General features: G+C 45.3%; 1 long non-coding RNA gene across 2 annotated transcripts in view; it reads right to left on the minus strand.

The window, feature by feature from the left end:
- LOC104002083 (uncharacterized) overlaps positions 1-13,241 on the minus strand; it is a 74,300-nt gene extending 61,059 nt beyond the window's left edge. For both annotated transcript variants that reach the window (XR_010151173.1, XR_008539258.2), the window contains exon 1: positions 12,977-13,241. This is a non-coding gene — a long non-coding RNA (uncharacterized LOC104002083). The remainder of the gene's footprint in view (positions 1-12,976) is intronic.
- Positions 13,242-13,693: the final 452 nt, after the last annotated feature.

Genomic DNA, 13,693 nt, shown 5'->3' on the forward strand with positions numbered 1-13,693 from the left:
GGATTTGTTACCGCTTACGCTTAAGAGCACAGCCATAAGTTACTTATTCTTATCCATGTCACGGATAGAGATCAGATGACAAAATGTGTTCTGTTGAAATAAAGCCATTTTAATCCTGCATTTTAGACTCTTAAGAATCCAGCAGACAGAAAGAGGTTTTGTTCACCTTCCTATTCTGCCTATTAGTTTGGGGCCCTAACATTTGACTGTAAGTTAAGTTCTTAGTTTACCCTGCCTCTCAATTTTTCATTCATTTATTTATCCTTCCTTTTTTTCCCCTTCCTTATGTCTCAGCCTTATAAGAAGTATCATTTTTTCTTTTAAAGGAGATATTTTCTCAGTTTGCTAGTTTACTAATTATTATGTATTTTAAATGAATCTTTCTTTCTGGTCTTTTATGTTTCCTATTATAAGATGGTCATTTTTTGAGAGTACCTAATCCCCTTAGGGGTACACTGAGAATCAGTTTCTGTTGGAAGAGATAAACTAAAAGAGGGTATAAGAATGATTCTTGTTTTGATTAACTATTGATTGATATGAATAACATAAAAATAATACATAATCTCCCCAGTACTTTTTTTTTTTTTTTTTTGACATGGTCTCACTCCAGACTGGAGTGCAGTGGTGCAGTCATGGCTCACTGCTGCTTCAACCTCCAGGGCTCTCAGGCAATCCTCCCATCTCAGCTTCCCAAGTAGCTGGGACTACAGCCTTGTGGCACCATGCCTGGCTAATTTTTTAATTTTTTTGTAGAGATAGAGTCTTGCTTTGTTGCACAAGCTGGTCTGAAACTCCTGGCCTCGAGCCGTCCTCTCACCTTAGCCTCCCAAAGTACTGGGATTACAGGTATGAGCCACTGTGCCCAGTCCCCCAAATAGTTTTGTTTTGGAATTCAGGTACAATTTTCAGGCATTCACCAAGATACCCCTTGTGCAAGAGCCCAGCACCTTCTGCCTGTCCCAGTCCTGGAGCAGTTTTGCATCAGGCAATGGAGTAGGGATGACGTGCAGCCACACAGCCCATGTGTTCAAAAGTACCTATTCCACCAGCCTGCTAGGAGATGTATTAGTCACTCCCTTTGCTTGAGGAAGCAAGGCCTTGCTTAAATGCTAACATGTTATTTAGAAAGGTGGGAAGTACATTAGACCATTGTTTTTTTTTAACCAGCTTTATCTGTGGCCAACTCTGGTTGAAGGCCCCTAGAAACTGGGTAACTGGACCAAATGGTTAATCATTTGAGAGATAATCAAGAACTGCCTTTGCAGAGGAATAGAGTTGTCAAAGGACCTAGTTCATGCATCCTGGGTTGTACCCCCTTCTGATGTGGTGCAGGCTGCCTCAAAGGTCATTTTGTGTTGCGACTGAATGGAGATAATGTCATACCCTCCAGACTGAACTCAAAGCATTTGCTTTTTGCTATTTGTTATTCTCGAATTTTTCTCTCTTGCTGGATGGGTAGCCTGTTGCCTTTCTCCCAGCATAAGCTTCAAAAGCTGCCGAGTTTACAGGCAGCATTATTATAAGCATGATGTTTGGGTTCAGAATATTCCTGAGTTGAAATGGCTACTTAGAATCTGCTTCTGCTGCTGCTGCTTTTTTTTTGTTTTTTTTTTTGTTTTGTTTTGAGACAGAGTTTTGCTCATGTCACCCAGGCTGGAGTGCAGTGGCACAATCTTGGCTCCCTGCAAACTCTGCCTCCTGGATTTAAGCGAGTCTCCTGCTTCAGCCTCCCAAGTAGCTGGGGTTACAGGCGTGCACCACCGCACCTGGCTAATTTTTGCATTTTTAGTAGAGACATGGTTTCACCATGTTGGTCAGGCTGGTCTCGAACTCCTGACCTTAGGTGGTCCGCCTGCCTCAGCCTCCCAAAGTGCTGGGATTACAGGCGTGAGCCATCGCACCCGGCCCCTACTTCTGCTTCCTAAAGATCTCCCTTCTCAGGCTGCAGCACGCCAGGGCGGAGTTGAGATTCTGGCCACTCAGGCCACCAGGGTATCTATTAAGTCCTGGGTAAGAAACAGAATTTTGAGCTTAGTCAGCTACAGGGGGCTGAAAAGGAATGAGACTGAAACATGGATAATTTTAAAGGAGGTATGTTTGCTTAGTGGGGATGGGGTGGGCTGGGGGCTTGTTCATGAACTGAACTTTAAATTTTGCTCTTTCCTATACCTAGTTCTGTCATGTATTGGAGGATCAAAAAAAAGTGTGCTGGTGACTGAGGTTCTGGTTCCAGCCACCAGCTGTGTGCCTTTGGACAGATCACTTTTCTGGGCTCCTTTCTGTATCTATAGAGGTTTGAATTAGATGTGCTGTAAGGGCCCTCCTAGCTGTAGCATTCTGTAATCCACCCCACTGTTTCCTTATGTGGCCCTTTCCCTTGAGTACTGTGTACTTTCTGCTTTGTTGCACACTCTCGTCCCACCCCCAGCGCTGGGAATGGAGACTGCATGGAAAGAAGGGTAATGAGGGAAGCAGGATGCCACACCATGGCCTCATTGACTAGGGAGAAGCCTGCTCTCTCCATCTGGTGTCAGAATACCTGTCTCACCAGAGATGTCTGTGTGTGGGGAACTCACATTTCCCTATAGCCCAGTCCACTGAATAATCAGAAAGAGAGAAGGGAAATCTGTATGTTTAACCACATTGCCAGTGCTCTAGGATTTAATAGGAGATAAGTGTAAAAGGGAAATGAGGCAAGTGTGCCAGGTGTTGTAGATGGGAGAATATTGAGTGGGGAAAGACTGTTTCTCATTTTAAGGATAAAGAAATTAAGATTTTATATATATATATATACACACACACACGTATATATACATATATACGTATATATGTATATATACATATGTATATATACATATATGTATATATACATATGTATATATACACACATATATGTATGTATACATATGTGTATATATGTATGTAATGGAGAATTGAATTGGGTACTTTGAAAAAAAAACCTTAAACCAATAAGTAAAAATACTCTTTCTGTGTTTTGTGTGTGGGGTTGTAACAGCCCAAGAATATTGGAGGCGTCCACAGTGTTAACGTGTTCTTACCCATCCATGAGTGCTAAGACATGAAGAACTCACAGGGAGACAGGGAAGCATCTCTGGAGCCTGTTTTGTATAACCCTGACATGCCTTGGACTTTGTCCTGCTTGCCTTTGCCTTTGCCTGGGCATCAGCTAGACAGACATGTGCAAAATGTAAAGTTTGCATTTTATAAGCTGCTGAAGACATTTCTCTCTATATCTCCATCCCCTATGACCTGACAGAAAATACAATTTCTAGTCCATCCTTGTGCTTAGTTTCAGTCCCAAAGTGGATTGGCTTTTCATTGTGTAACACAGATTTGTATCAAATGTGTTCATCTTGGAGCTCTTTCCACAATAATCACCTAGATCTAGACATGAGCCCCTGCTTTCTACCAAATTGGGGTCCTTTTGTTGTTTGTTTCAGAAAAAGTAGGCAGCTAGCCAAACAGGAAGCTCAACTACATTTCTCTGCCCTCTCCTCGATGGACCCTAACTTTATCTAAAATTCTGAAATTTCTCCTTATATCCCATGGAATCAACTAAAGCCCTGTTGGCTGGCTTCGTTTCTTTTTAATCAAGATATGTATGTTTGGCCCTGGAGGTTTGGTAAGCCTGAGCTGTTGCACATATGGCTGCCTCTGAGTTCTTGGACACAATGAGCAGGACTAAAGTTGGCTACAAAAAGGAACAGAAGATGACTTAGGTTAGTTTTTCTTTTTTAAATGTTATACAAGTGCAGAGCACTTGGCTGCCATCCCCCTCTCAGACCATCAACAGAACTTGACCTTGGCCAAGATTTTGCCTCATCCTCTCGGCATTTCAGCATAGAGTTGCGTTTCAGCCATGGAATGCTTAACCAAAAGCACATGCTGTAGTGGTGGTTTCCAAAGAGTAAGTTTTTGCAAAAAGTCCACATAATGTTTCCTCATAACAGCAGCTTTCTCTGAACCACCAACCCAACAAACCTCTAAGTGGTGATTTTTTGGCTTATTTGTCCACAAGGACTGTGATTTTTTGTTTTGTTTTTAGCAATACTTTATTAAAGTGCAGTATAAGTAACATATGATAAAGTGCACACATCTAAGAATACAACTCAATGAATTTTGACAAATGCATATATCCATATAACCACCAGGGGCTGGTGTTTTTAATATTTTGTGAAGCACCTATTCTAATGATGTACGTTTTGGGATTGGAAGGTTGTGCATTCTTCTAGCTGAGAAAATTACTATAAAACAGTAAATCCAGATCAAAATGTGATGAAGATCCACCTGCCACAGAGAAAGTATTAATAGAATATAAGGCTAGGGTGTAGGAGAAGTGGCCCAGGAAAGCCATCCATGCAAATTTTGTTTCCTTCCTACTTGAGAGGGTTGGAGATGAGAGGTCCGTCCTTCCCTGGCTCATAAGCCCATGAGTTGTGTAAAACACTGTTCAGTAAGGCAGAATATAAGTCCTCTTATATATTGAGTCCAGACAGTTTTCCCTTTTGTCACATCTAGTGGGTTTGGTTATTGCAAAGCTTCATGTTTGTTTTTAGTAAGTTAATTTTTAAAAATAGGTAAAATGTGCACATAGTATAAAAATTTTAAAAAACATATAATGAAAATCGCTCCAGTCTTTCTGCCCTCCTTGAAGGCAACCAGTGTTACTATTAATTTGCATCCCTCAGAGAGATTGTATGTGTGTGTGGTTTTGTTTTGTGTTTTAATTCCCAGGTTTCTTATTTGGTCGCGAACCAATAATATTCTCCACCCCTTTGTTTCACACTTTAGGCTCTAGTTTAGGGCATTTATGCAGAAACGTTTTGGATACTGAAGCCTGAGTAGGACTACTACTTTTTGTTCTGTACCACGAAGTTCATCCTCTATATCTGTCAGCTGGTTCAAAAGTTCATGTTTCTCACAGGATTGGCCATGGGTTGAGAATCATTGAAGCTGTGTGTTTATTATAGTGGGCCCTCTCTCTCTCTCTCTCTCTCTCTCTCTCTCTCTCTATATATATATATATTTGAAAATTTCCGTTAAAAATGTTCTTTAAAAATTCAGTCTTTTGTTTGTTTTAAAGTAATGCTTAGTTGCAACCTAAAAGCAAACCATAGATTAATCTCTAGACAGAACCCCCTGCCCCACCATCCAAGTCAGACATTCAGAGTTCCCAATTTGCAAATTGTGACCTAGGATGGTTATTCACCTTTACAAGCCATCCTTCTGTTTAAACATAGGATTGACCTCGAATTTATTTTGAAAAGCCAGCTTCTCTGGCAGGTAAAATTTGATTTATACACTAATTCTTTCAAGAATATGAATCTCATGCACAACAGAGGGCTTATATTCTGCCTTCTTGAACAGTGTTTTACACAACTCATGGGCTTATGAGCCAGGGAAGGAAGGACCTCTCACCCCAACCCTCTCAAGTAGGAAGGAAACAATTTGCATAGATGGCTTTCCTGGGCCACTTCTCCTAGTCCCTAGCCTTATATTGTATTAATACTTTCTCTGTGGCAGGTGGATAAGGAGTCAGGTCTTCTCCAAATTAGAACTTCCTGAAGATACACAGTCCAGAGAAAGGAGCGAGGCTGTTGGTGTTTTCCAGTTCAAGTCCCGTATGGTTTCCCTAGGGCCATTTTACCCTTGATGCCCTTTCATGCTCGCTCCTTTGTCTTGCCATAGTCTAAACACCCAAGGCCTCTCAGTCATCATTAAGAATATTCCCACTGGTCAGGGAGTGCCCTTTGAGCATGCCCTTAAGAACAGCTGTCAGATTTGAGCAGCATCTGCTTTCTGACAAGCTTGAAAACAGGATGAAGGAAGCCATTGAGTATTTCCCAGTGGAAATGGTACCACAAGCTGCCTTTGGGACTGTGTTCAATATGCGAGGAGTTTAGTGGCCTGGCAGCTTGGGTGGGGGTGGGGGATGTAAGTGTGGGTCATTCAGGATGGAGCAGGGATCTTCCCCATCCTGAATGGTCTCAGCCATGTCATCCATGCAGGGTCCTGATGCTGGAATCCTTCCCTCAGCCTTTGGCTCCAGCCTTTTCTGGGCAGGGAAACAGAATGAGGCAAAATGCCTGGTGTGTTTTAAATAGATTCTTCTTGTGGCAGCCAATGAGTCCAACAGCTTGGAAGGTGAGTGACCCTTCCCGAGAGACTTATGTTGTGCCATTTCTCTTGTCCCTAGCCCCTGGAATACTGACCACCTCGGCCCCTCCTGCCGTCCTCCCCTCCGACCTAAACTCCAGTGATGTTAGCCATCCTCCTGCTGCTCCCTACATGGACTGTCTTCAGGCTTTTCTGGTTTTAGTATTTATTACACTTCCCACTTGGCTTTTTCTGTCCCCAAAGCTGATTTTCCTTGTGCTATTTGTCCACTCCACCCAGTGCACATCCCCATCTGCTGCTGCTTGTCTGACTGTCATGGCTTCCCGATGATCTTCTTGCCTCCACCTTCCTGTGGCCTGCTAGGGGACAGCCCAGCCCCACCTGGGCCTGTGTGCAGCTGGGGAGGCAGGAGAGGCTGCTCATTGCAGTGGCAAACCCTGGGTCCTGCAATGTGAGGTCAGCAGTCAGTGCTCCAGCACAGCCAGGACACCCCAGATTGAGCATAGGCAGCGTGCAGAGCCATTTTCAAAAGAGTATCTTTTAGCAAAGAGAGTTAGGACTTCAGAAGACCAATGTGGCCTCTTCCCACCCTATCCACGGAGACCACTTACAAGACCTAAGCATCATGATCTCTGGATTCCCAGTAAGGGGTCATATAAAGCAAGGACATGAATATTTTTTACTTGCTAAGGGGAGATTGGCTGTGTTGATTCTGGAAAGATGTAGGGTATGGGGAATGTGAATGGACGGTAGAGGCTCCTACCTCGAACAATCTCGGTTGTGGGGCAAGTGAGAGCTCCAGACTAGGAAGCAGACCTCAGTGATGATGGCTATTCTTGGCAGTGTGGCAGTGCCATAAGTCGGTGAAACAGGTAATGGGGGGGATCAGAAATCTGAGGAGGGGCATAGAGAACATAGGACACACAAGTGATGGGCCAGCACCCATTAAAGGTTAGAATCAAAAGAGGAAGGTCAGGTGGAGGCTGGATGTCATGAGGGAAAGTTGATGAGGAGCCGGCACTGGGGAGACCAGGGCAGTGGGACCCTGCCAGAGACCCTGCAGCTCAGCTCTGCCACATGGAGGCAAGCAGTTTGGGGATAAGGCCAGGAACAAAGGGATCTGAGAGGACCCTGTCTCCTACTCATCTCTCGCCCTTTTATTATTTTTTATGAGCCTGTCCTCATGTTATATTAGTAGTAGAAAACAAACAAAGGCAGTCTGCATTTGAAAGGGGATGGCACAGCCTGGAGAATTTAAGGCTGGATGTACTTCCCCTTTTGCTGAATTCTTAGGCCTCTTTGCCCATCTGGTGCTGAAGCTATGGGGCCAGTCCCTTACTGGAGCACTCTGAATGGAATCCCTACACAGCTCGACAGCTCAGATGAGTGCCGGCGGCAGGGGTAGCCAGCAGCGGGTGTGCACCCACAGAACCCCTCCAGGCCCATGGGGCAGCCAGGGGAGCAAGGCTGTTGGCCAGCCTGGCTAGAGAGGGACCCTTAGGGAGGGTCTGGTCTGAAGGCAGCTTCCAGCGTGTGACTCTAGCTCAGTCACTGGGCTCCTCTTCCCCTAGGCACTGAGCTGCAGAGAGGCCTGAGGTAGAAGAAAGAGGAAGGAAAACTTTTTTCTTGCTGGAAAAGAATTTTAGGTAAAGAGGTAAAAAAAATTGAAAAGGCACAAAAGGGTATACAATGAAGGTCTCTCTCCTACTCATGCTCCCCTCAAATTCCCCTCCTCAGAGGCATCCCCAGATGTACCAATTTCTTGTACATTCTTCCAATTTCTCCTTTTTTAGTCTGCTGTAATCCAGAAGTTTCCAGATTCTTGAACAAATGGACTATTTGCAGTTGTTGGGATGTGTGTGTGTGTGTGTGTGTGTGTGTCTGTGTGTGTGTAACATGTAGAGGGGGGAATCAAATGATAATAAAGAAAATTGTATCCTAGTTGATTGCCCATCATTCTTGCTGAGGCAGGGAATGGTTTAAAACATTAAAACAAGTAAATAGAATTCTAAAATGCTAGCACTTGAAAGGACCTTCCAAGTACTTTTTTCTTTCTTCTTTTCTTTTTTCTTTTCTCTTCTTTTCTTTTCTTTCTTCCTTTTTTTCCCAAAGCCCTCCCCATAAACATGAGGAAGAGGCCCAGATAAGTGACTTTTCCAGGGTCACCATGCTAGCTGACAGCATATCAGCTACTGAAGTGGAAATTAAAGCAGTGTTCCTGGAATTGGTATATATCTTGAAGCTGTCAGCAAGGCTGAAGATATCCATCGATATATTATGAAGTGTCATTTCTAAAACCCAGGTTTCCCATCTCCCAGTTGTCCCAATTGCCCAGGAAAATACTGCTTGCTCCATCTTTAGGTAGTGGTCTTTGTAAAGATAAGTGATTCAGAGGTGGAAGGAAAGACAAATGATCAGACATGGATTTAGAAATTTTCTCCGGTGGACACAAATAGGAGGAAAGAAATTAGTAATTCCAGGAAAAGCCTGAAGTCAAATTCCAATTGAAAACAGAGCATGTGCACACATGCACCCGCCTACCCACCCATACACAAGTACTGGCAGAAGACAGAAGATGGCTGCCGGCAAAGTCTATTGTCTGTCTATCCTGCTGGGCTCCGGGCTGAGATTCAGGGTCCAGGCAGAGGCTGTGAGAGGCAGCATAGCGCCATCCCTCTGCCAAAAAACTTGCAGCCCTCTGGCTTACTGTCACTGGGCAGGTATTTTCTTGTTGGGCAAAAGGGATAAATGTCAACTTAGACTGGACAACTAAGAAGACAAGCTGTGCGTGGGGAGGATGTGCCTGGCCATGCCACCATGGAGCTCTGCCACCACTGGCTCCATGAGCACTGATAGACAGCCCCAGCTGTTTCCTACCACCTACCAGGAGGAAACTCCATAAAATTTACATGCTGATAAAATGGCAGGATGATATTTTAAAATCCTCCCTGTTTTGGCATCAGCTCCAGACACTGTGAGCAATTTCAGTGTCCAAGCCAGACTGATGGGCCTTTTGATGGCTTCAGAGGGTGGCTTCAGTGAGAAGGGGACATGTAGGACTGTAAACATTGGCTGTAAAAGCCTTCAATTGCTTTGAAATGGTAAATTTCCAGGCAATGTAGATCTGATGTTATATGCCTCCTGCATTAACAGCTTTTTCTTCCCGTTCAATTATTTTGACTGGTAAGGGAGTAGAAATTACACTTCAAAATATATCGATGGATATTTTCAGCCTTGCTGAGAGCTTCAAAATATGTACCAATCCTGGGAACATTGCTTTAATTTCTACTTCCCAGTTTCACAAGGAAAATGGAGATATCAATTATAAGCACCATTAAACTGAAGGAAATGCAGGACCAGGACTATGGATCTCTCTTCAAATTCTCTTTGGTCTTGTCACCTGACCTTTTTGATATGGAGACAAATTTTATACAAACCCTAGGTCAAGGGGTCCATCCTGGGTTTCCCGATAAAGCAATGAGTATTCCTAAGAGACTGGGTCCAGGGACTTGAATTAAGGCATCTGACAGAGGCAGAAAAAAATGCCAGTTTTCTGTCTCTCCATCTTCACACGAGGCATCCAGAAGCCCTCATCTCTGACAACATGGCCTTTCTGCCATGCCTAGGTGCTTGGTACATAGGCAGCCACCCAGCAACATGTTCACCCCAGTTGTGTTTCTGGCTTTCTCATCTCTACCTGACTGGTGACGTCCACTCTCCCTGAGCTGCAGATCTGGATTTATAGATGCCTTCCTGGACCGACCACAGACAACTCAAGTTCACTGAACACACCTCCCAAATTGGCTCCTCCTCCTATATTCCCCATTTCAGTTAATGGTTACATTACACCAAAGCACTAGTCTCCTAATCAAGAAACTTAACATGCTATTCTCAAATCCTTTCTCTCACATCCACCTCAAACTGACCACCAAATCCTACCCTCTTTCTCTCCTGCTTCAATGTTACTGCTCTAATCTGTGCTTCTGTGGAGCTCTATTATATCATCTTGTGATTTTTTTTTTCCTCTGAGGCAGGGTCTTGCTCTGTCACCCAGGCTGGAGTGCAGTGGCATGATCATAGCTCACTGCAACCTCAAACTCCTAGGCTCAAACTATTCTCCCCACTAACCCTCATGAATAGCTAAGACTACAGGCATGCACCACCATGCCCAGATGATTTTTAAATGTTTAATGGAGATGAGGGCTCACTATGTCTCCCAGGCTGGTCTCGAACTCCTGCTGTCAAGCAGTCCTCCTGCCTTGGCCTCCCAAAGTGCTAGGATTACAGGCATGAGCCACCACACCCGGACTCATCTTGTGATTATCTATGTGTATTTCCCCATTGTCAATTACTGGACTCTTCAGAGGCTACAACAGATTCTATTAATTTTTATATCCCCAGTACCTAGAAGTGCCTGGCATGGTAGGTGTTCAAGAAGGAAAGGAAAGGAAGGGACTGGAAATTCCATGCCAATGGGCAATCAAGCACTGGCTTTACAGTCTGAGTGGGCTATTTGGCATTTTCATGGGACAGAATGGGGAGTAGCAGCAGCTGCCACCCTCAATATTCATTCATTCATTTACTCTGCCTAGATATTTAGCGAGTGCTGCCAAGATGCCCAACACTGTGCTAGAAACTCATGATACATAAGAGGAGGCTGCCAGGCTCTGCTTAGAGGAGCTCCCATTCAAGGGAAAGACAGGCATGTGGTAGGCACTAACCTGGCATCTTGGGCCATGTAGTCTGATCTGAGGACCTTGGCCACCCAGCTCTGCAGAGGCTACGGAGAAGGGGAAGGGGCTCAGGAGAAGGTAGTGGAGACGGGAAGGTCAGAGAGGCCTTGGAAAGGGCTCTGCCTCTGGGATCAATTCTGCTGAGGAGTGGTTTTATTTATGTATTTCTCCTTTGTACAAATTCCTTGCTTGTTAATGAAAATCATTTGACACATTTCTAATTAGCCTGCAGCCTCTGCAATCCTATTATTCCCAAATGCAACTCCTGGGTTATTTCATGATCCCTAGTAACATTTATGGTTCTTGCAGTTGTCCACCAGAATTGGGGTCATTCCTTCTGCTACTTCTCATGGGACCACAAAGGACTTTCTCTCCCCCCTCATCCTGGGGCAGGAAGGTTTGGCCCTGGCTCCATGACTTGGGGAGGCCCTACACTGGCCCGCCCTGACCCTAAACGAATCACCCCCTTTGTCTGTGCTCTAGTCCTGTACTCATTTCTCAAGTGCTTGGCTTAAGAGAGAAGTGCATTTTTTCATAGAGCTACACTGCCTTTTTTCCTCCCTCCCTCTTCCTCTCCCTTCCTTCCATCAACAAATACCTATGCGATCGCATTCCAAGGGCTTCAGACAAACAAACAAACAAAAAAACAACTACACACTAACAAGCATGTACTATTTGCCACTACTATAGGCACCGGGGAAACAGTGGTAAGGAAAATATACAAGAACCCCAGTCCTCTTGGAATTTATACTCCAGTGGCAGAAACTAATAAGTAAGAAACCAGAGTTATCAGACAAGTAGGAGGAGGAGGATTGACAATAAGAAAACTGCCAAGTTCCTTTCAAAGAGCTAAGTCCTTTCCTCCATCTATAATGGTTTATAGAAACTACCTTATAAATATCTTTTCCTTAGAGACGATTGGTGCATTGAGTGCGCTTAGCTGGCAGTGGGCAGCGCATGCTCCACTTTATGCTGGCACCTCCGTGGGCATCAGTCTCCTCCCCTGTGGAAGGGGGATGATTGCGCCTTCCTCACAGGGTCGTTGTGAGTATTCTGAGATCGTGTATCAGCACATTGCCTGTTGCTTGGTAACATACATTCTGTCCACCATCCCTGCCTTCTTTCCTGCTTAGAGCAGACATGGGCCAGTAAGGGTATCCAATCAGGTCCCTTCCCTACCTTCTGGGCCCTGCTGCTGTGGACAGAGCAAGAGCTTCTGAGCTGGCCCAGCACCTCAAATGGGAGGCTGGGGCCCTGCTCTGTGCCTCTCCCCTGCCTTGCCTCCAGCCTGCTCAGCAGAGGCTCTGGAAGATGCAGCCACCCACCCACGGGCAGGACAGTCTATGACTGCTGGACATTAGCCATGGCCAAAGAGGCTGGCATCAGGTCTGTTCTTGGCAGCAATAGTGAGCAGTCCCTTTCAGGAGGCCCCTTTCACCTCCAGCAGCCAGCAACAGCCTGCAGGAGAGAGCCCCTGGGGGGTGCTTCTGAGGCACTGGATTTTACATGACTTTATTTCATCCTATCTTTCCCAACAAAGTTGTGAGGTAAGAGCTGTCAGTGCCCCATTTTGCAGTTGAGGAAACTGAGGTTAAGAATTTGCCCAAACCACTCTCTTAATTTGTGACAGGATCAGCATTCAAGTTCAGGTTGTCCAATTCCAGAGCCAGGGCCTTACACTGAGCTATACCCTTTCCCCCTCGGTTATCCACTCCTCCACAACCCCCACACCAAAGGCCCAGAGGCAGAGAGCTCCCTGGGGCATCTGGGAGCCCCAGGGGCATGTGGAACTTTGCCCAGCTTACCCTGAGTGCTGGCTTTGACAGCTTTAAAACAATATGAACTGTGCCTAAGAGAAATCCTGAAAAGGAGGAAATGCAAGTTCTAAGTGGCACAGTTGGTGAGACCCCCCCACCCCAGGACATCTTGTATCCCTCCTTTTATGGATGAGAAAACGGAGAACTGTGGGCAGGGAAAGTGAGGCTCCTGCATACAGAAATTCAAACCACACTGCAGAATTCCCAGTGGCCTCAGAAGCCCTGTACTCGTACCCAGACACAAGCGTTGAAAATGGCACAGGACTTAAACCGAGCTTCACCACTTACTTGCTGTAGGATTCCAGGCAAGTTGAGTAGCCTTTGAGCCTCAGTGTCATCATCTGCAGTTGGGGATATGATCATCCTTAGCTCAGGGTTGTAGGGGCTTTAGAGACAGTATAGGTGAAGTGGTGGCACAGTGGCTGGCACCTGGTAGGTACTGAGTAAACTGCAGCTATTATGATGACTCTTGTTTTCACAGTTCAAAGTATGTGAAGAAACAGTGAATTCCTTAGGTGTTGCTTTGATTCTGTGATGCTGCTGGAGTCCATTCCTAGTACCAGAGAGGAAACAACACTCATTGTCATTTCTGAGCATTGAAACCTATCCCAGGGAGGGCCAGTTCTGCACCCACTTGGGATTACAATCTGAAACAAAGACCACAGACTGTAGCCAAGGTGGCAATTCCTGGTCTTTAGCTCTGCCAGAGTGCCTATGGCTTCAGGCACATTACTCCACCTCTGTCTATGTGGAATTCCTGTCAGTCAAATGAGCACGGTAATTACTTGCTGTCTTACCCCCACCCCACCCCCATCATCCCCCAGGGAAGTGCCCAACTAAGGAACAGCTGTAGTTAAGTCATCTAGAGAGGCTACGCTTCACTTCTGTGCAGTCTTTCTGGTGGTGGGGGCCAAGCAAACCTTCTCTCAGGGACAGAACTACCAGGAGTGACCATTTGGGGCAGATATATAGCATCCTCACCACTGAGCCCTGGGCAGTAAGTGG

Source organism: Pan troglodytes, chromosome 15 (genome assembly GCF_028858775.2).
Source record: "Pan troglodytes isolate AG18354 chromosome 15, NHGRI_mPanTro3-v2.0_pri, whole genome shotgun sequence".
In the NCBI taxonomy this organism is placed as follows: Eukaryota; Metazoa; Chordata; class Mammalia; order Primates; family Hominidae; genus Pan; species Pan troglodytes.